The sequence below is a fragment of the Gopherus evgoodei genome, chromosome 14 (assembly GCF_007399415.2).
Source record: "Gopherus evgoodei ecotype Sinaloan lineage chromosome 14, rGopEvg1_v1.p, whole genome shotgun sequence".
NCBI lineage: Eukaryota > Metazoa > Chordata > Testudines > Testudinidae > Gopherus > Gopherus evgoodei.
In genome coordinates, this window is record NC_044335.1 from 3,228,450 (window position 1) to 3,249,875 (window position 21,426).

At 43.3% G+C, this 21,426-nt stretch overlaps 1 protein-coding gene across 2 annotated transcripts in view; it reads right to left on the minus strand.

Moving 5' to 3' along the window:
- Positions 1-20,082, minus strand: part of CSNK2A1 (casein kinase 2 alpha 1) — a 36,432-nt gene extending 16,350 nt beyond the window's left edge. The window contains exons 1-2 of one of the 2 annotated variants that reach the window (XM_030533741.1): positions 19,998-20,081; positions 19,188-19,398 (exon numbers count right to left, since the gene is read on the minus strand). The gene's annotated coding sequence lies outside the window, so the exon portion shown is untranslated. Of the gene's footprint in view, positions 1-19,187; positions 19,399-19,997 lie in introns of both variants that reach the window. The other variant, XM_030533740.1, reaches the window with a different exon arrangement.
- Positions 20,083-21,426: the final 1,344 nt, after the last annotated feature.

Here is a 21,426-nt window from a genome sequence, read left to right on the forward strand (position 1 = left end):
GGTGAAACATTTCTTTTCACTCTCCCGTCCCTATGCTTGTTTTTTTATTAAACTCAAGCCCAAGAGTTTCAACCCGATTCCAGTCTAATCCCAAAGTTATTTTATGTTCAGAAAATTAGTTTTCCATCTACAGCCAAAATACCAGGGAAAACGGTAAAAAAAAGTGATGTTTAGAAATGAAAGACCTTTTGGGTGTCTAGAAACACTTCCTTGCTTTGGCCTCTACCAATCTCTTGGGCCATTGGCATTCAGAACAGAGATCCTCAAAGAGGTCTTCTGTTGATGGGGCATTTCAAAGTGGTGAGAGACTTACCCAGCATATATTTAGTAAACACTGTCTCATCTTATCCCAGCTATTGTGAGTACAACCACTCAACTAAGAGCAGACAACCCTTGCCCAAAGGGATCCCTACCCTAATTTAAAACAGTTTGCTACTGATTTTTCCACATCCAACAAATCCTAAACCTGCAAAAAGCAAAGAAAAAAAGTCACAGAACGTCAAGACTTGTGCATGTTTCACTGATCATTCAGCACAGTTTTATACCATCTAGAGTGAGAACTCCTCATGGCAGAGATTGTGGCTTTTTTACCTCTAAAGCATCTAGAACACTGTGGATGCTACGTTAATGAACAGAAATATTCATGCTTAGTGTCCTAGCCAACGATCCCGCAGTAAACAAATCCTTCTCTACTGCTTCCCAGTGCTTGTCATCTGTAATCTCCTCCATCTCCTCCACTGAGAACAGACATAAATCCAAGCATTTTATCTGGACTAACATGCAGGAGATTGCTTTTATGACCACATATATCCATTTTGTGGAATGGAAAGAATCACTGGCCTTGAGTCACTGCTGTGGCTTCTCCATGCCACTTAAGAAATTAGCTAGGAACTAGATAAACAACTTCTCTCCAATTATGTATTTAGATAAAAGTTAGTCACCTCCATAAGAGCTCCCATACCTTACGTAAAACCCCCCTGAAATCTGCTTCAGAGCAAGGACCCTTCCATATCTAAGCTGGAAAGTTTGTTCTGATCACAAATCTCTTTGAAAAGGCTTGTGTCAAACAGAAATAACCAGACTTCGTAATATAGCTTACTTACTCTCTCAAGAAATAAAAGTATAAGTTAGTAGATTCAAAATAGCCTAGGACCTCAAATGCAACCTAACAGCAACAAAGTTACTGAAGTCAGCCCAACACTCCTTTGAATATTTTTTTCTATTTTGTGGTGTAAAACTTTTCCAACTTCCTCTCGTTCAGAGAAATAGCGGAGAAGGGTCTATGTTCATATTCTTCTGCACAGACATCCCAACACTGACATCCTCTACACACAAAACCCAGCTTTGACACATTAACTTAAGATCAAACAAGATACACCTCTACCTCGATATAACGCTGTCCTTGGGAGCCAAAAAATCTTACCATGTTATAGGTGAAACTGTGTTATATTGAACTTGATTTGATCCACCGGAGTGCGCAGCCCCGCCCTCTCTGGAGCACTGCTTTACCGCCTTATGTCCAAATTTGTGTTATATCGGGTGGTGTTATATCGAGGTAGTGGTGTAGTAACAACAGCTAGTCTCTTGGTCCTCATGCTTTTAAGGGCTCGGCACGTACCTCAGGGCTTGCCTACACACAAAAGTTGTACTGCTTTAACTTTACTTGTATAGTTAAAGCAGGACATCCCCAGTGTTCATGTTATATCACTATAAAGGTGCTTATACCTATGGAGCTATTCCCGTATGGGAAAAGGAATAAACTATACCTGTATAAGACACTTTTACATTGATGTAACTGTGTCCAGACTAAGTGCTGCATCATTAAAAACCTGCACCTGGCTGACAATTATTCCAGTATAAGAAGTGTGTAGACATGGCCTTAGTAAGACTGATCATTGTGAGCTACCCAGAGTTTTAAGCATTGATTTGAAACTATTCCCAATAACTTGTGACTCATCACTGGGGCCTGCTGCATTAACTAGAGGAAATTCGACATGCAGAGGAAAATAATTTTGATCACTTGACAATAAAAAGTTAAGACTTCAAATCTGATTGTCCTACAAGAAAATGTGGCTCTCAAAGTTGTGGTCTCACATTCAAATGATTGACAACACTGCTCTGCATCTTGCTTGTTAGGAGTATTGCAAACAGTTTCTCATGTTCTCGTTTTTTGTACGACTCTCACTGAGCATTCAGTTAAGCTTTGCCCTTGCTTTAATGTCAATTAATGCCACTGCAATAACCAGTCAGAATGAGTCACAACAGACTAACTTCAATTCCAAGGAAAAATTTTAATATTTAAATGTTATGGGTAACTTCCATCTAGTCTGAGATCTAGACCTGAACACACAGCATAACTACTCTTACTCCTCCACAAGAGCCACCTATTGTTGTTAAATGCTCATGCAATGGTCTCAGCCCAGAAAACTTAAAATATCACCTAAAACTGGGCTGAGGATCGTGGCTGATTACTCCGATCCTCAGGCAAAATGGAACTGTCCATTGTAAGGGTAAAGCTCATTTATGCAGAAGATAGCTCTCTCAGGAGCTGGTCCGTATGGTGGAATGAACCTCAGTACCACCTAACCCACCACAAACCTCACCACCTTTGTCTCCAAATGCAAGGCATGCTTTGACCTTGCCTTTGGTAATACAAACACAGCAAAGTGTACATATAATCCATTAAAAAAATCCCACACAATATCTCCTTGGTAGGAGGAAGGGAGAAAGTCATGAGGGGGGGACACTAGTCACATTGCTGAATGCACTTTTGGAAGGCGCACAGATCCTATGGTATTGGGCACAGTACAAGCCTAAAGAGACTAGAGTCATGATTATTCCTAGAACAGGTACCAATGCTCATGATCTTATATTAGTATCCATAAATTAAGAATAGCTCTCACAAGGTTATGAGCAAATTTAGAGACCACAAAGCACCTACAGCTTCTCAGATGGCAGGCTCTATAGAAGTGACTAGAATTTATATTGCACCACAGGTGTGCATTACAGGATACTCACCCTTCAGAGTCATATTAAGTGAATCCTGGGGTTTGCAATCTTACATTTCTTCCCTCCTAAAGAGGGAGGTATTTCCTGTATCCTTGCATATCCTCATCTCTTCAACTCAAGGGGTGAGGCAGAACACTTGCTTAAATCGGGAGGGCGGAGGACATGAGGTTATTACATGGGGGTCGCGAGCTGTCAGTCTCCATCCTGAAACCCTTGCACTCAGAGGCTTGCTGTGTGAAAGTGGTTACCAATACAGAAGTTTGAGAAACATCGGTTTAAATGGCCTCAAATAAAAATCGTTGCTAGCTTCAGAAAACAGTTTTGGAAAAGAAGACAGCTGTATTTCAGAATGGTCCACAACCTCCCCCCCCCCACAAACCCTTAGAAGTGTACTATTTAGATTGTACAGTCAAAGGCAGAGATTCGTCTCTTCCTTTGTGCGGAAGGCACTTAGATCAGAGTGGGCACAATCTAAATAATTCAACCATGTATGTGCTGCAGCTTACACCTTGCCCCTTACAAAAACCACAAGCCTCTATTAATATTTTGTAGTCTAAGTGTCTACTGAAGTAATAGCTCCACTGGTCAATTAGCGACCAATAAAAAGGGAACAAAGAATACCTGGGAAATTACAGGTCTGCCAGCCAAACTTTGATACCTGAAAAGACACTGGAACAAATTATTAAATGATCAATTTGTAAACCCTACAGGATAACGGTGGGAAGAAATAGCCAACATGGGTTTGTCAAGAACAAATCATGCCAAACCAACCTAATTTCCTTCTTTGACTGGGTTACTGGCCTAGTGCAGTGTCCCCTCCACCCCTCCTTGGGGCAAAGGGACAAGCGTGGGTTTAGAGCCGGAGGCGTGGGGCTGGTACTGGAGCCCTGGGCGCAGGGCCAGGAGCTGAGCAGGATGGTGCTTCCTCCCCATCCACCGTGGGGGCTGGCCCAGGTCCCTGCTGTGTCCCCCTGAATGTTCTTCAGCACCCCCCAGGGGACAAGCCCCACAGATTGGGGACCACTGGCCTAGTGGATAGGAAAGAGGAGTAGATGTGACATCTTTATTTTAGTAAGGCTTTTGACACAGTCCCACGTGACAGTCTCAAACAACCTAGGAAATGTACTCTACATGAAGTTACTATAAGTTGGGTGCAAAACTGGTTGAGAGACCATATTTAAAAAGTAGTTATCAATCATTTGCTGTCAAATTGAGAGGCTGTATCTAATGGAGGCCCACAAGGGTCAGTACTAGTCAATATTTTTACAAATAACTCAGATAATGGAATGGACATATCCTTATAAAATATGTGCATAACCAAGAGGGGAGGAGTTGCTATCATTTTGCAGGACAAGACAAGAATCCAAGACAACCTTGACAAATTGGAGAACTTGCCTGAAATCAACAAGGTGAAATTCAATAGAGAAATGCAAAGTACTACAATTAGGAAGGAAGAATCAAATGCGTAACTACAAAGTGTGGAATAACTGGCTAGGTGGTAGTACTGCTGAAGAGGATTGGGAGGTTGCAGTGGATCACAAATTGAATATGAGCCAATAGTATGATGCAGCTGTGAAAAAGGCTAATATTCTGGAATGTATTAACAGGAATGTCATATGTTAGATACCGGAGGTCAGTGTCCCACTCTACTCAGCCCTGGAAAGGCCCCAGTTGGAGAACAGTCCAGTTCTGGGTCAAGTATCAGAGGGTAGCCGTGTTAGTCTGGATCTGTAAAAGCAGCAAAGAATCCTGTGGCACCTTATAGACTAACACGTTTTGGAGCATGAGCTTTCGTGGGTGAATACCCACTTCCTCAGATGCATGAAGTGGGTATTCACCCACGAAAGCTCATGCTCCAAAACGTCTGTTAGTCTATAAGGTGCCACAGGATTATTTCCAGTTCTGGGTGTCACACTTTGGGAAAAAAGTTGACAAATTGGAAAGAGTCCAGAGAAGAGCAACAAAAATGACAGAAGGTTTAGAAAACCTGACCTACAAAGAAAGAGTAAAAAACTGGGCATGTTTAGCCTTGAGAAAAGAAGGCTGAGGGGAGCTCTGATGAGCGTCTTCAAATATCTTAAGGGCTGTTATAAATAGGACAGAGATCAACTGTACTCCATGTCCACTGAAGGTAGGACAAGTAGTAATCAGCTCAATCTGCAGTTAGGGAGATTTAGGTTAGCTATTAGGGAAAACTTTCAAACTATAAGGATAGTTATGCACTAGAACAGGTTACAAAGGAAGGTTGTGGAAGCCCTATCATCACTGAAGGTTTATAAGAGCAGGTTAGACAAACTCCTGTCAGGGATAGTCTAGGTATACTTGGTCCTGCCTCTGCACAGGAGGCTGGACTACATAACCTCTTGAGATCCCTTCCAGCTCTACATTTCTATGGCTTTATCAACAAGCCTTGCACAGCACCCTGAAGCATGCTAAGTTTAGGTTGGGAGACACAACCAGAGAGACAAGTCCCAGATGTATAGACCCGCCACAGAGAGCATTCCATCCCCTGCCCTTAATAGAGGACAAGCCAACTGCAGAAAGCAATTTACTATGTAAGGACAAAGGGAGAGGTAATTTCGTAGGCGACTCTTTCGGACTTTGTCCAATGTAACTAACATTCTGAGCTGTACCCAGAAACAAGCAAGTAGAATCTGTTCTCTGCAATGGTTAGGTGCCCAAAGTGCTCATACCTAGGGCCCCCTACCAAATTCACAGCCATAAACACACATCACTGACTGTGAACTCTGGTCATTTGTGTGCTTTTACCCTACGGATTGGGGGTCCTGACCCAAAGGGAGTTGCAAGGTTATTTTAGGGGGGTTGCGGTATTGCCAACGCAGAGGTAAGGGTAGCAATACCATACCATGCCATCCTTACGTCTGCATTGCTACTGACGGTGGCTTTGCCTTCAGGCTGGGATCCTAGCCAGCAGCCACCGCTCTCCAGCTGCCCAGCTCTGAAGGTGGCGCTACTGCCAGCAGCAGTGCAGAACTAAGGGTAGCAATACTACAACCCACCCCTACAATAATCTTGCGACCCTCCTTCCCCCCAACACACACACCACACTCCTTTTTGGGTCAAGATCCCTATAATTACAACATCATGAATTTTCAGATTTAAATAGCTGAAATCATGAAATTTATGATTTTTAAAATCCTATGACCATGAAATTGACCAAAATGGACCGTGAGTTTGGTAGGACCCTACTCATATCATGGGCTGCAGCATTTTGTGGTAACTGCAACATGCAGGTGCTTTTTAAATGTAGCTCCAAGTAGAAGTCATTGTGATAATGCAGCCTCAAGGTTACAAAGGTGTGCATCATCATCGCACTGTCTGAATCACAGATATGACTGAAGCCTCCAATAAAACGTAGAATAAAGACACATTTACTGGTGCATTTCAGAGCAGCTCAGCTGAGTGGGCCTGGAGCACCAACTGAAAATCTCTAGCAGGAGAGAGTATTATGCCCTTGCAACAAACTAATATTACTGTAGGAAACCATGCAGCAATCATCTAAGGCCATGAGTGTGGCTCTGCATGACCTGCACAACTAGAAATTAGGAGTGCAGATAGATGGAAAAGCCCCTGAAGTGTAATTATACACTGCAAGAATCCACACCTTTACTAAAATGCACTTAGCATACTGCAATCTATTAAGATCGTACATTTCAAGTCAAAACTTTCATTTTTATTCATTTCCTTCCCCTGCTCCCTCCCAGCAGAGTGCCAGTGACTTTTAATTCATGCAATTAAATAGCTAAAGTTAGAAATCTAGCTGGTTGGATGTACAAAGATGCAAGACTAATTAGCAATGTTTCAGCTGGTTAATTTTCTAAATTGAGATTATTTATATTATCGTAGTGCCTAGGAGCCCAGCCACTGACCTGGACCCCATTGTGCTCAGCATTGTACAAACAGAACAAAAAGACAGTCTCCCACAAAGAACTTACAATCCAAGTATAAGACAAGACGGATGGAGACAGAAAGATTTGGGGGATGGAGGGGCGGCGGGGCAAGAGAGAAGGAAACAATGAGAAAATATCAGTCAGCATGATATGCAATGGTCTCTACACACCAGCAATCTAGTCATTGTCAAGTTTTGTAGGCATAATAGCAAAGGAGAGTTTTCTAGTAATACTCTTTGTAGAACTAGCTGATGCTAAGCTAGTCTAAACTGACTTGGCTGTTTTAATTTGAACATGTACAGGGATTTAAATATCAATAAGAATTCTAGAGTGCTCCATCTGGTCTAGCTTTTTCTAGAAGAACGATTTCATCATTTTGTTGAAAAAAAGTGAGTCGTACTAGTCAACGACAGGACAAATTTCACAGTAGATGGCTTCATAGGTCATGTAATAATAGCCTGACACAGGATGTACAGTATGAAGAACTCCTCGGAAAAGGCACCTCAGAAAACCACCCCCCACTGGAGATTCTCCATCAATTCCACACAAACTTCTGGGACTGGAAGGATAAATATGTATTTACCTCCACAGTTCTGTATGAGGAAGAATGAGAGAATTTGACAGTAGTGGTCATTTTTTATTTTAAATGTAACATTACTTGCATATCATCTTCCATTTCCTTTAAAACCAAAAGTGACCAGCACTGTCAAGTCTCTCATCCCTTTCGATAAGAAATGTGTTGTGGGTGGGTTGGGGAGGGTTAATGCATATTTCATCCCCAATCGCAAGAGGGAAAAATAAGATGATTTAAGTTCCTGGCCAAAATGTACTGATACCAAGATGATTAGGCAGTGTGGTAGGCGGGAACATGCAAAATACAGTTCAGCCCATAGCTGTGAGGAAGAAAAGCTGCACTATGGACAATTCAAACAGCTGAGTTGTACCTAGGTCAAATGAGTGTAATGAACTGGTTACAAAACCACAGTTACACTTGTACTGTGGATAGAGCCTATATGTAGCATGTGACTTGTTTATTTCTGCATGAATGCTATCATCTCCACTTCCTCCTGCCATCATTTATGCTCTCAAATCTGGGTGGACACACCTCCCTTCAAACCAAACAGCAATGAAGCCAACAAAAATGAACTAAACATTCAGTATGTCAAACAAAAATGATGGGAAAAAGCACAAGACAGAACAGAGGCACCTGTCCACACTATTTCTGACCTGTGATTGTGTAACAGATTAAAAGGCATTAACAAAGTGGTCACAAGCAATAAAGTAAAGTTTGTTTCCACACAGCAACTTTCTAGCCTTAACAATCTTGTTTGTGCATCTGCACATACCAAATTGTCTGACAATACTGTTCATTTAGGGAAAATTTAGCTATCCATTAGTGAATCTCAGAGACTAGAGTACATGGAGGAAATGCAGTGTGGCACCAAGGGGAGTGCACTGTTCCATGTCCAGGACGTCCTACTGCACACAGAGCTAGGAGAAAGAAAGAACCACCAAACTAGTCACATCAATGTGTTGGTGGTAAGGGGGAGGAAGACTGGGTCGTGTCCACATTGCAAAATACAGTGTTCGCTGAACTGGTTACAGGAAGTCAATCACGTGCCAGAGCCAACCATGACAGTTAACTGATTCAACACAAGATGTAGCATGAACAGGGCCTAAAAGCAACAATGGTCACTGCTCCTGGTTGCGACAGGTATTTGAACTCCCTAATCTTCAGCAGAAGCACATGTAATACTGAAAAGACAGACACATGGAACCAAGTACCAGCAGCTGGATTACTCTAATCTATAGTTCACATTACTATCCTCACCAGATACTAAAACAAAATAAACAACTTGCATCTGACAAGTGGGTATTCACCCACGAAAGTTTATGCTCCAATACATCTGTTAGTCTATAAGGTACCACAGGACTCTTGCCATATGGAATGGAAATCTATCAACCTTGTTGCTTTTTACAGATCCAGACTCACACGGCTACCCCTCTGATACTTAAAACAAAATACAAAATTGTCATCCTGCCCACAGACACAAAAAGCATCCTGGGGCACTAAGCACTGCAAAGCAAGGAAGCCGAGTGTCACCAAAGCAAAGCGTCATAGTCCTTGAGGCCCGAAGTAATGCAGTACAGCCCTGAGGAAATCTCAGCACCTCTTCATAAGTGGTAACCATTGATTTCTAAAGACTTGGAGAAGGTCCACCTCTACCACAAACCTGGTTTAAGTGAGAATCACAGTTTTGGGTTTCTAGGCAATGCTGTACTGGAGATCAGACAAACTGTGGTTAAAAGAGGGGTGAAGGAGGAAGAGTCGGGCTTTAGAAAGATTAACGACTGTTCAATACTAAGGATTTGTCTACATGGGGAAACTGACCAGCATTGCTAAAGCAGCTTAATTCAGAAAGATTCTGCAATAGCTGTAATTCCCAGGTATGAACACTACTGTGGAAACTGGTATAGCAGCGGTCTCAAACTGTGGGTCATGACCCTGTTTTAATGGGGTCGCCAAGGCTAGTGTTAGATTTGCTGGCGCCCAAGGCCGAAGCCCGAGCCCAAGGGCTTTAGCCCTGGGTGGCGGAGCTCAGGTTACAGGCCTCCAGCCTGAGGCTGAAGCCCTTGGGTTTCGGCTTTGGCCCCCCGCCTAGGGCAGCGGGGCTTGGGCGGGCTTAGGTTTTGGTCCCCCCTCCTGGGGTCGTGTAGTAATTCTTGTTGTCAGAAGGAGATCATAGAATATCAGGGTTGGAAGTTCCTCAGGAGGTCATCTAGTCCAGCCCCCTGCTCAAAGCAGGATCAATCCCCAGACAGATCCCTGAATGCCCCCCTCAAGGATTAAACTCACAACCCTGGGTTTAGCAGGCCAAAGCTCAAACCACTGCAATGAAGTTTGAGAGCCCCTGTGCTATAACTATGTTGGTCTATTTCCCCAGGCAAACAAACTCTTAGAGACTATTTGAAATTTTCCTAACAAAACGGAGAATGGACTTATCACTATTTCATATAACATCCTTATTGGAAGTACCCCACAGAACTTAATTTATCCTATGCAGAGTAAAAGCATAAGACCACAGTTAAATGAAATATGAAATGTATAATTAATTGTATTAGAGTAGCAGCTAAAGGCACCAATCAAAGATCAGACAATTGTGCTAGGCACCATGCACATTACAATCCTCTTTTCTATACCTATTAAAAAGGGATTAAATCTGTTCTCTAACATTCAAGTCAGTAACAAGATGCAAACTGTATGCCATCTCGAGAGCTTGACTCTGTAGGTTATGACACAAGAAATGGAGCTCACCTCTAGAATGATGAGAAAGCTGAGACTGGGATGCTTAACATTCTATTTAAAAAAAACATTTTGATTAGTTTAAGCCAAAGTTAAATTAGCCATATTTTTCTTTTTTTAAAAAAAGAAAGATTGATAGCTTTTAAAATCTGCTCTCATTAATTTCAATAGTAAGCCCCTCATATCAGAGAAGTGTTTTCTAACGGGCGGTGTACATTAACACCACAAAAAAGTAATATTAATTAATAAGATGTGTGTCAATTCCTTCACAGTTCTAGAGACTGTTTTGAAAAGGCACTTTGTATATTTTATTGAGAGCATAGCTAAGTTATGGGAATGCATTTTCCTTTTCACTGGAAGTTCTTCTAGCACCAAGCTCTCCTTGCAGAAAATTCCAAGCATAGGATTCTTCAGGGCCCTACACCTAAAACAAGTGTCACACTGAGTCTGAGTGCTTACATTGACACTAATTGAACTGGAAGCCAAGAACTTCCCAGAAGACTGGTGGCCTGAGGAATGTTGCAACAGCTAACTCCTGACCTTTCTGAGTAAGTGTATAAATAAGACATCCCTGGATACAAACATCACTAAACAGTAACAATCCACAGAGTGGGTAGTAGAAGCACTGCTTCACTACTTCCACCAGCAGCAGAATGTTACCAGAAAGCTACGAGTTTATCTTGACAGAGCACCGCTGAACTCTTTTCAATAGTATGTCATATGACCATTACAGAAGATGACCTAGTTATAAGAGCCAGACTAAGCTGGCAGAAAATGTCTCCAGAGAAACACGATGAGCACTGACAAGATTATCCAATTTTTTAAAAATTATTTCTTGTGGCTGCCTGTTGCCCCCAGAGATCCAGGGAAATCTTCCCCTCACTTCATTATCCCTAGAAAGTGCATATACCAAACAGGTTTCTCTAAGAAAAGAACTAGAGCAAAGGCTGATTACTCAGATGGGTCCAAAGGCTTTCCACTCACTCCTACTTTCCCCACATAAGCTTGTTAACAGCTGTAATTGTAGCAGTGTTCATGCAGCTAGGAAAGAAAACAGCCTGCTCATTCTGAAATACCACTTTTCACCAGGTATCGGAGAGGTGCAAAATGAAGATGAATCACCCTCCTCCCCACAAGTGGCCTAAGGAGCAAGAATCCTTTCCAAACCTGCATCTATTTGTCTACCACACCACTGGGGGGGGAAAAATACTATCTTTCAGAATTAAGGTTTAGGTCCATCTCTGAAATACCAATGTTTACAGATGTCCAGTGTAGTTACTGGAAACATTCCAAAAGCAGTTGACTGACATACAAGCTGCCTGTTATCATTGCCTTTCCTCTAACCTCTGCCTCTTTGTCTGGCTAACCTCAGCTGTGGGCTCCCTGGAGTAGAGACTGTCCTTGTGTCTGGAAAGGGCTTAGCGCAAAGTGCATGTTACTCTAAATAAAATAGCTAGACACACTGTAGATGACTTCAGTGAAGCCTATCTGGTCAAAAAGAAGGCAGTCTTTCCTTCACTCGGTACTCAAAAATCCCATTCTTAACCCTAAAATAGAAGAATTAGTGACTGCTGTGTTATACATTACAAATAAATTCACTTTGGCAATAGGGACTTGGTTTGCATATCTACAGGATACAGGAACTCCAGCAATCTGAATTTTTCATAATCCAACTAGAAATGGAAATTGGCTTGGATTTACCAGGACTGGTGTTTTGCATCTTTTTTTCCAGAAATCCATTTGTCTGTTAAAGGGATGTCAATTTAAAAATAAAATCAGTTTTTAAAATCCAGACAAAACATTCTATTGAAATTCAGAGATTAAAAACCCAACCCCGATAGACAAAATGTTTGTTTAGTCCGGGGTGGCCAAACTGTGGCTCACAAGCTGCATGGGGCTCTTTTACAGTTAAAGTGTGGCTTGTGAAGCCCTCCATGCCTCCCTCCCATTCTCCACCTACCAGACCTGTGCCTTGTAATGGGGTGGTGGGGTAGAGGCTTCTGCCCAGCAGGGAGGGAGGTCATAGGGCTTCAGCCCTGCGGAGTGCGCCTGCTGGGGACCAGGGCTTCAGCAGGAGCAGGCGCGCCCCGGCTCTTGAACTTCTGAAGAGTGTCATACGCAGCTCTGACGGTTAGTAAGTTTCGCTACCCCGGTCTTGTTCTCCCACCACTGTTGCCTCTTGAGCTACATTTTGAGCCAAAGCTATCCTTCCAGTTTCCTTTTAAATTATTGGTGATGCTCAGCTGTGGAGAAATGAGGAGTCAGATTTTATAAAGCCTGAAACCCTCTCTGTCAACTGAGGCAACAAGGGAAGAGTTTGCAACTTAAACTCAAAATAAAATGTGATCAAGCCTTTATAACTGGAAATGGCAGGAAAGTTTAGTTCAGAAATTGGCAGTAAGTCTCCCAGAGTAATACAGCATTAGCACACTCTCTAAACTGACACTGAAGGCACTAACGATACACAAACACCCAAACAGGTCAGTGGGCTCTTCTGCTGAGAAGTCAAAGCTGTATCTGGCCATAAAAGAGAGTCATCCCATTAAAATGGAGCAGCACAGTTTAGTGGACAACAGACAGGACTGAGAACCAGGAACATCTGCACTGTAATCCCATACTTGATGCTAGCTTCCTCAACAGTCTAAGGCAACACAAGTTTTCTGCTTTTGTTCTGCCATCTGTAAAATGGAGAAAGTACCACACCTATCTGACAGGAGTGCTCACTGAAGCAATTAATCTGCTGATGTTTACAGACAACTTTATAAGGGCTACACACAGATCCCTCCAATGGTCCCCAATTTATCTGGGCAACTATTGCATGCAAAACTTGTGTGGTAACCAGGAGGTTTCCTTCCACTCTCTCCCACTCCATGCCCAACAAACACTTTATGTAGGCTGTTGACTTTGGGAGGCTCTCCCTCCCACACCCCCAAAAAAGTCTCACTGATCCTCTCTTAAATAATAAGGCTAGTTCTGTGCATTGTAGTGTGCTTACAGAAGTCAGTTACATAAGAGCAGTGATACTCAAACCTCAGTGATTCAGGAACCAAATTAGCAATCAACGTTACCAAGAAGAATCACAGTAGTGTGAATTCATTGTTTCATTTACCGTTTTATTTATATAATTCTCACAGCAAAATGACCACGTATTCTACAATTGGTTAACATCATAAAAGCATCTTGACTGATTAATAATTAAATCGCACTGTGTTTTACTATCAAGTGCTGCAAAGAGCCACAGAAGACACATTAAAGAGCTGCCTGTGGCTCTTGAGCCTCCATCTGAGTCTCACTGCATTAGAGGAAGGAAAACTGTCTCGATTTGTTTCATTGACCCAAAAACTCTAAGACCTGTTCTAGATTAAGTCTACTGAATTATCTCAGGTTCCCAAGTTCTACTGAGGCATCTGTATCACATCTAAAAGTTCAACCCCAAGTATTCTCATAAAGCACAGGCTCTTTCATCCCCACTTCTGAATTGGGCTGAAGGAGCTTTCATCCTATTGTTCCATGTTATCCTCAAAGTATGGCAGGTGTTAGTTCTACATGTTACCTAAGAGACTGGCAGAAGAGAAACTCAATCCAATTTTAAAAGCTTCATTAATGTACCAGAGTAAACTAGTGTTGCCAAACTAATACATCTAGTATAAGACAGTGGTACATATTAGTGTCCTTTTCCCCATACATGCCACATTGTACCAGTTGGTGCTGTGCCACTAGAATATCATAGCATACAGGATAACGGAAGGGTGCAAGTCATGCACCAAAGGCTGAAAGTCACGGAATGCATAAAAAATATATATATACTTCTGCAAATTTGTAACAGACTCCACCCAAAGCAAAAGCGCTTTAAAGAATTCCAATGCAAAGCCAATCTCTCTCTCATCAGTCTGCCAAATATAAACCTTGTTCTGCTAGGGCTTTGGCCAACCATATCCAAACTATAACCCTTTATCAATCTTGTAGCTGCTGGACTTCTCCACCTGGCAACAGTAAATAACTGCTCCTTCAAGTCAGAAAGGGAGATTTTAGCACCACTGTATGCATGCAGATGTGGTTGCCCCATCTCAACAAACACATTGGAATTGGAAAAGGTTCAGAAAAAGGCAACAAAAATGATTGGGGTATGGAATGGCTTCTGCATGAGGAAGGATTAATAAGACTGGGACTTCTCAGCTTGGAAAAGACACAACTGGGGGGTGGGGGAAGATATGACAGAGGTCTATAAAAACTCATGACCGGTGGGGAGAAAGTAAATAAGGAAGTGTTGTTTACTCCTCCTCATAACACAAGAACTAGGGGTTACCAAATGAAATTAATAGGCAGATTTAAAACAAACAAAAGCAAGTATTTCTTCACACAATGCACAGTCAATCTGTGAAAGCAGCAGAGTGTCCTGTGGCACCTTATAGACTAACAGACGTATTGGAGCATGAGCTTTCATGGGTGAAGATGTTGCGTAGGCCAACATTATAACAGGATTAAAAAAAGAACTAGATAAATTCATTGAAAATAGATCCATTAATGGCTGTTAAACAGGATGGGAAGGGATGGTGTCCCTAGCCACTGTTTGCCAGAGGCAGCGAAGAGGTGACAGAGAATGGATCACTTGGTGATTACCTGTTCCGTTCATTCCCTCTGGGGCACCTGGCATTGGCCACTGTTGGAAGACAGGATACTGGGCTAGATGGACTTTTAGTCTAACCCAGTATGGCATTATGTTCTATATTCACTTTGCAACTGATCTCAGACTGGATTAACAATTGCTTCCATCCAGTTGAGTTCTGGAAAAATCATACCCTATCTAGAAACTGGGCTTTTCTTGTCATTAATTAGTAAACAGACTCTAAGAGAGCACTGATATGCAATCTCCTACCTGGCTCCCTCATAGATTATTTAAGGAGAGTGCTTTCTCTGGAGTTCACACAGCAAAGCCACAGCTATTTTAACTATTTTTTTTTTGTTTGTTTTTAAAGTTTTTAACTAGTCCATATATTGGCAGAGTTGGAAAATACCACCACCACCAGAAGGAAAAAGATCTCACTATCTGGATGTTTCTCCTCAGGAAATCCTCATGGCTGTTTGTTCCTGTCAAGTAGGTAACATTTGTAAACTTTGTTCAACAGAAAATTAGTGGTAACCATCAGAACTTGACAGAACTGGCTGCAAGACAAGTGACTGCAAGTCATTTCAACAACATTCAGGCAGCATCAGGAAAGAAACTAAGGCAGGAAAAGTCTGTGCCACTCCCAAATCCTAAAGTAGGAGATGCAATACATAAAAATATTTTCATTCATACAAACCTGATACTTGAACTTCAGAGAAGTTTATATATAAATACTACAAGGGGAGAAAAACAGTCGTGGTCCACATAAATCAGAGTTTGTTAAATGCCAGCTATTGTGTTACTAATACAGTATACGGAAAGGTTGCCCTGTATAAAAATTATTGTTAGATAGGGCAGCTCTCAGACAGAGCGGGCAATTGAAATATATCCACTGAGGAATGCGTCACATGATAATTCTGCATTTCATACCAGCACTTTTGAAGACAAATAAATCCACAAGACTAGCAGTATTCAACAGTCATTACAACTCGGCAGGGATATGAATGCTGAAGTCCATCCTTAGCATACAAAATATTAAAACAAAAATAAAAATCACACAACTGTCAATTGCTGTTCTAAGGAGAATCTGTCCTCCATCTTCGCAACATTCTTCATACCTACTAACTGTAAGTGAATCCAACTGCCTCAGGTTCATTTATTCTGAAAACAGTACCAAAATATGTATATGCCTCTGTCAAGAGGGACATACCTAAATGCCCTAAAAAAGTAGACTATAGTGGAGATCGCACTGCTGTCAGCAGTGACCAACCTCATAAGTCAACTTGTTCTGAACACCTAGGCATCTCACTAAAGTGGAAATTGAACTCCCTTTTGTCAAGGTTCTCATATTCTGCAGCAAACTGAACATAAAATCTGAGAGAAACATGGTGGGTTAGCTAGTATGTTTTATTGGACCAACTTCTGTGGTTGAAAGACAGGCTTCTGAGCTCATACAGTGATCATTTTCAGGACTAAAGAAGAGCTCTGTGTAAGCTAGAAAGCTTGTTTCTTTCAGCCACAGAAGATATTACCTCACCCACCTTGTTTCTCTCACTTCCTGGGACCAAGATGGCTACTACCACTCTAAAATCTGTGGCACTCTTGTGGTAGATTAAAACGAAAGGAAATTTTGGCAAATAAGGTTTTCGTTGAATGAAAGTTAAAATAATCAGTACAGTGGCTCGTTTTTAATATTAAGCTCAATGTGTTCTACAGTATCCTCACTATTAGTTGTCAATATAAGCTAAAGAATTTTGTAACAACCACTCATAACTACACTGTAGAAGTCATCAAGGAAGACGACTCAGGTTTTGGCAACTATGTATGGTGCATTTGGCACCAAGGGAGTTCACAGGAGGCCGTTTCCTTGTAACCAAAACTAGATGATCATTGTGATGAGACTAGATGATCATAATGGTCCTTCCTGGATTTAAAAATCTAGGAGTTCTCACTATAAAGAGCTCAACCCCACCCCAAGAGCCCCATAAGGGGGACAAGTTAACATAAGCAATTCACTATCATTGGATAAAAAGAATAACACATTTGATAACACAGAAACAGATTCCCATGCCTCCCTAGAGATAACATGAAACATGGAAACTAATCACACCTCCACTCTGTCACCTACTCTTACTCCTTTCACATCCTCATTTGGTTAACACACTACTGCTCTCAGTGCACCCCCTCTATCACATCCTTAACACTCAAAGCAATTTCTTCTTCTACCCTGAGAAAGTACCTTTACTACAATTTTTGCCTGCACCCCAGCCCCAGGAGCTCATCTTCATTCTCAATTCACACACCTCCTGACTATGAAGTGGCAACCCTTCCCCATCACTATAGCCCTCATCTCCACTGCCCCAGCTCCATCCTACAATCTAAAGTCTCCACTTTGACCACACAACTGCGGATGGTCTAATCTCTTTTCCACACATCCATATTCCCCCAGGATCTACTCCTCCCCTCATTTTTATTATATAACCTCTACCTTATGTTTCACCCCAACCAAAACGTATTTCCCTGTTTTCTCCATGAAATACTTCCCCTCCATATCAGCCATTTCACTACCCTTTCTCCATCCAGGACCTAGTTTCCTTCAGTTTACTACATCTAATCCTGGCCGTACTAGATCACCTGGTTCTCCACTGATGTCAAATTCCCCTCTCTTTTTACCACAGCCATTGCCAACACACATTCCCACCCCCACTGCAGATTCACTCCCTTGTTTTGGAATTCTCTTTATAACCTCCCTCAAATCATTTTTAGGATTAATACCTTCCCAGAACAAACCACCCACTCCATTATGGGATTATACTTGAAAGAAAGTGATTCCTCTTCAGAGGATACATCCTACTTAGAAAAATACAGCCAGGAGAGGTTTATACTATCAGCATCCCAAAAGATTTGCACCTCCGCATGCCAAGATTTTGGAGGATGTAGTTTCCACTAATGTGTAGAAAATATCAAAACTTGTATCTACCCCTACTTATCTCCCCACCTCTGAGCTGCAAGGGAACAGACCCCCTGACCTCCATCCCTCAAAGGGCTACACCCCCACCTCAGAGCTGGGAAGAAGTCCACCCTCACCCCTTAGGCAATACACCACTCTCTGCTACAGGTGTGAGTAGAGGTTGACACCTAACTGTCCAAGGAACAGGTAGGACCTCCATCACCACAGGAGGATGTAAACCCACCCACCTCACAGATCCATCTATCCCCAAGATAACTATGAAATGAAGTTTGCCCCTCTGTCAGATGTGTCTTTCTCAACAGAAGAGGGATATATATACTGGATAGATGTTTGATACTTACTTATTACAGATGTCCATGGTCTGTGCCAGTGGAGCCAAACACCCAACCCATGGGCTAATTTTGCCTGCCTCAGGTATTACATGGCCCCATGAATATCTGATTCTGCATATTTCAAGTGTTTTGTTTTTTTTTGAAGAGTATATTTCTAGCACCTATGTCTACAAAGACAGTCTTCTAAACATGAACTGAGGGCTTGTCTACACTTGAAATGCTATAGCAGCACAGCTGCAGCTGGGCCACTGTAGTGCTTCAGTGTAGACACTACCTATGGTAAAGGGAAGGGTTCCTCTGCTGGTGCAAGTTATCCACCTCCCTGGGAGGAGAGAGCTAGGCTGACAGAAGAGTTTTTCCATCCACCTAGAACTATGTACACCAGGGTTTGGTCATCTTAACTATGCCACTCAGGAGTGTGGATTTTTCACACCCTTAAGCAATGTAGCTGGGTCAATATAATTTTTTAGTCTAGACCAGGCCTGAGTATAAACACCTGTAAAGCTGATGTGTTGTCTCCAGGTGTCTGCAAGTAGCCTGAAACAGCAACTGTAGGAGAGATGTGAACTATTCCCCAGTCATCTCAATGGGGTGTTGACTCTTAAACTGATTATGACACTTTATGGGCCACTTTTTCCAAATAATTTAGGTCATGTTGTGAACCAAATTTGCACAGTTACCATATTTATGTGAACAAATCTGGTAACTACATGTGAAACAAGCATAACAAAAGAGAACAGGAGTAGTGTGGTCCTAGCAGTGCCCTCCACCACTTACTCCCCACTAAATGATGCAGATTACAACAGTAATTTTCTTGAGCTCCTACATCGTGTTCTAATAGTGCAAAGCCCTGCATCATTGTAGAGTCCACAGCAGTCAATGGGACTCCACATGGGCACAGAGGACTGCACTACTGGACCTTGACACAAGATGAGGGCTTAAAAGTTTAGCTAACATATAAGGAGCATATTCCATCATCAGCCTTTGTATAAATCTCCCATTGTTTCCAGTGAAAAGCTGGCTAGAAAAAAGTATGTGGCCTAAACATTCTTACCCAATCGGTCCTCTTTAAAAAAAAGAACACGTGCTTGAGCAACAGTGATATAACTTGCTATTCCAACAGAAGTATTTTGAACCAATTTTCAGCTGGGGTGAGAAGAGCAGTGATAGGAGCTTTCCTCAGGACACAAACCCCTGCCATCCACAGAGCTGTGAAGAGACTGGCCAACCACAGCTTCAGGGGCAAGAGCACACTCCCAATGAAGCTAAAAGAAGAGAGAGCCTATTTCACATGGGGAGAGGATCTACTCCTCTGATAGCATTAGACAGAGATGGACCCTTCCTCTTCCCGCCCCTCCTCGTGCTGACAGATCCTCTCAGTCAGGGGAAGAGTCCCCTCCCCCACCCCCGAACTGATAAGGGGCGTGGGGAGGATACTACCTCTCCCGGGGGTGTACACCTTGCCAACGGAGCTGGGGTGGGGAGGGGCTCCTCTTCTCCAGGAGAATACAGACCCCACCCACTTCCACCCCCCAGAGAACCGAGAGGCCGCCCTACCCGTCCCCCCCAGGCGGAACGAAGAAGCGGCCCACCCCCACCCATCAGGCGGAGCTGGGAAGGGGCTGGCCCCGCTCCCCGGCACCCCCCATCCCTAGCCGGGCCGGGCAGGGGGTAGCCCCTCCTCTGCAGAGGGAAGGAGGATGAGTCTCCCCTCAGGGCACCCCCCGGCCAGGCCCCCCCTCCCCGCTCAGGGCAATGGGGCCGCGGGGCTTGGCGAGACAACGGGGGCAGCCGCGGCCCCGTTCCCTGTCCCCGCCCGCCGCGCCCCGGGAGGAGGGGTCGGGTCCGCCCGGCCCGCCGGTACCTGAAGCGACCGCCGCTCTGGCCTCCCTCCCCACCGGCCTCACACAGACAATATGGCGGAGGCACAAGGCTCGGCAGCCAGCCGCAGGGACCAGAGCGAGGCTGGCCGGAACCGGAAACCCGGCCTCTCCCCCAGCTCGCTACGTGCTGCGGCGGCAGCGGAAGCTGGGAGCGCGGGGCGGGGCTTGGCGAGACAACGGGGGCAGCCGAGCGCACGCGAGGAAGCCACGCATGCGCAGTATGAGACACTGCGGCACTGCCTTCTGGGAATTGTAGTTCTCTTTCCTTCACGGGCGCCTTAGGGCTCAGCTCCTCTGTTTAGCCAGACTCTGGTGTCACGACTTCATGACACTGAAGTGCCAGCATGTTGCATGGGCATCCTGGCAGGGCAATGGCGGCAAAGCAGTCAGCATCGATGATGTCATTCCGACACATGAACTCGCTGCTCAGAAAGTGATGGCGTCAGAGCAGAATATGATGTCGACACAACAGTCTGATGATGTCAAATCAGAATATGATGTCAGCACCACAAAACATGATGATGTCACGTCGAGCCCACCACAAAGTGATAATTGCCACTTCAGAATGTTCCGATGGCACATGCAATAGTTACAGGGTCACATGCAATGTCTCTTTGAAACTGCTTTGTAAGTTGGAGATGCTGTACTGAAGCAAGGTGGTGCAGTGCTGAAATGGGATTTGAATGGAATGTTGCGTTGTCATGAAAAACATCATGTCACACCGATCATTTCTGCAGCCCAAGTGTTCTGTCAGGATGTGTCAGTGGTGAGCAAGTTAGAAACACAGAACTTGCCCTATAAAACATGACAGTCTGGTTGACAATACTGTTTATAATTTTCTGTTCTTCAAAACTACTTTCGGCTCTGGTCCTGCAAAGACTTATGTATGTGCTTAATTTTATGCACGGTGATTAGGCTCCTAAAACTGCAGGTGCATAAAATTAGGCCCAGGCATAAGTCCTTGCAGGATCAGGGACTTTCCTGGTACATTTTTGTATCATCTTTTGCAAAGTGTGTGGAGGGGAGGGGGGAGACATTTTTTGTCCTGTTTCAACTGTAAAAAAATGCAAGTGTAAAACCTAATGATGTTAGTCACCATGTTTTGATTTTATTCGCCCCCACCCCCACCCCCACCCCTACCCCACCCCACACCACACACATGCATATTTGGATAAACTCAAAAAGCACCTTGGATTTAAACTTCTAATATGGCTTGGTCCTAGATCTCTAGGAGGAAAGTGTCCCAGTGCCAGAAGTTAACTCCCACCCAAGTTCCATCATGATATTGATAATTATTTTAAAGACTTTTTTTCAATTGTTTCAGATTTTTATGTACTTATTTGTAAATTGTAAACAAGCTTTGTCCAATTTGTCACTCTTCCTGGATTTCCAGGGCTATTTGCAGTGTTA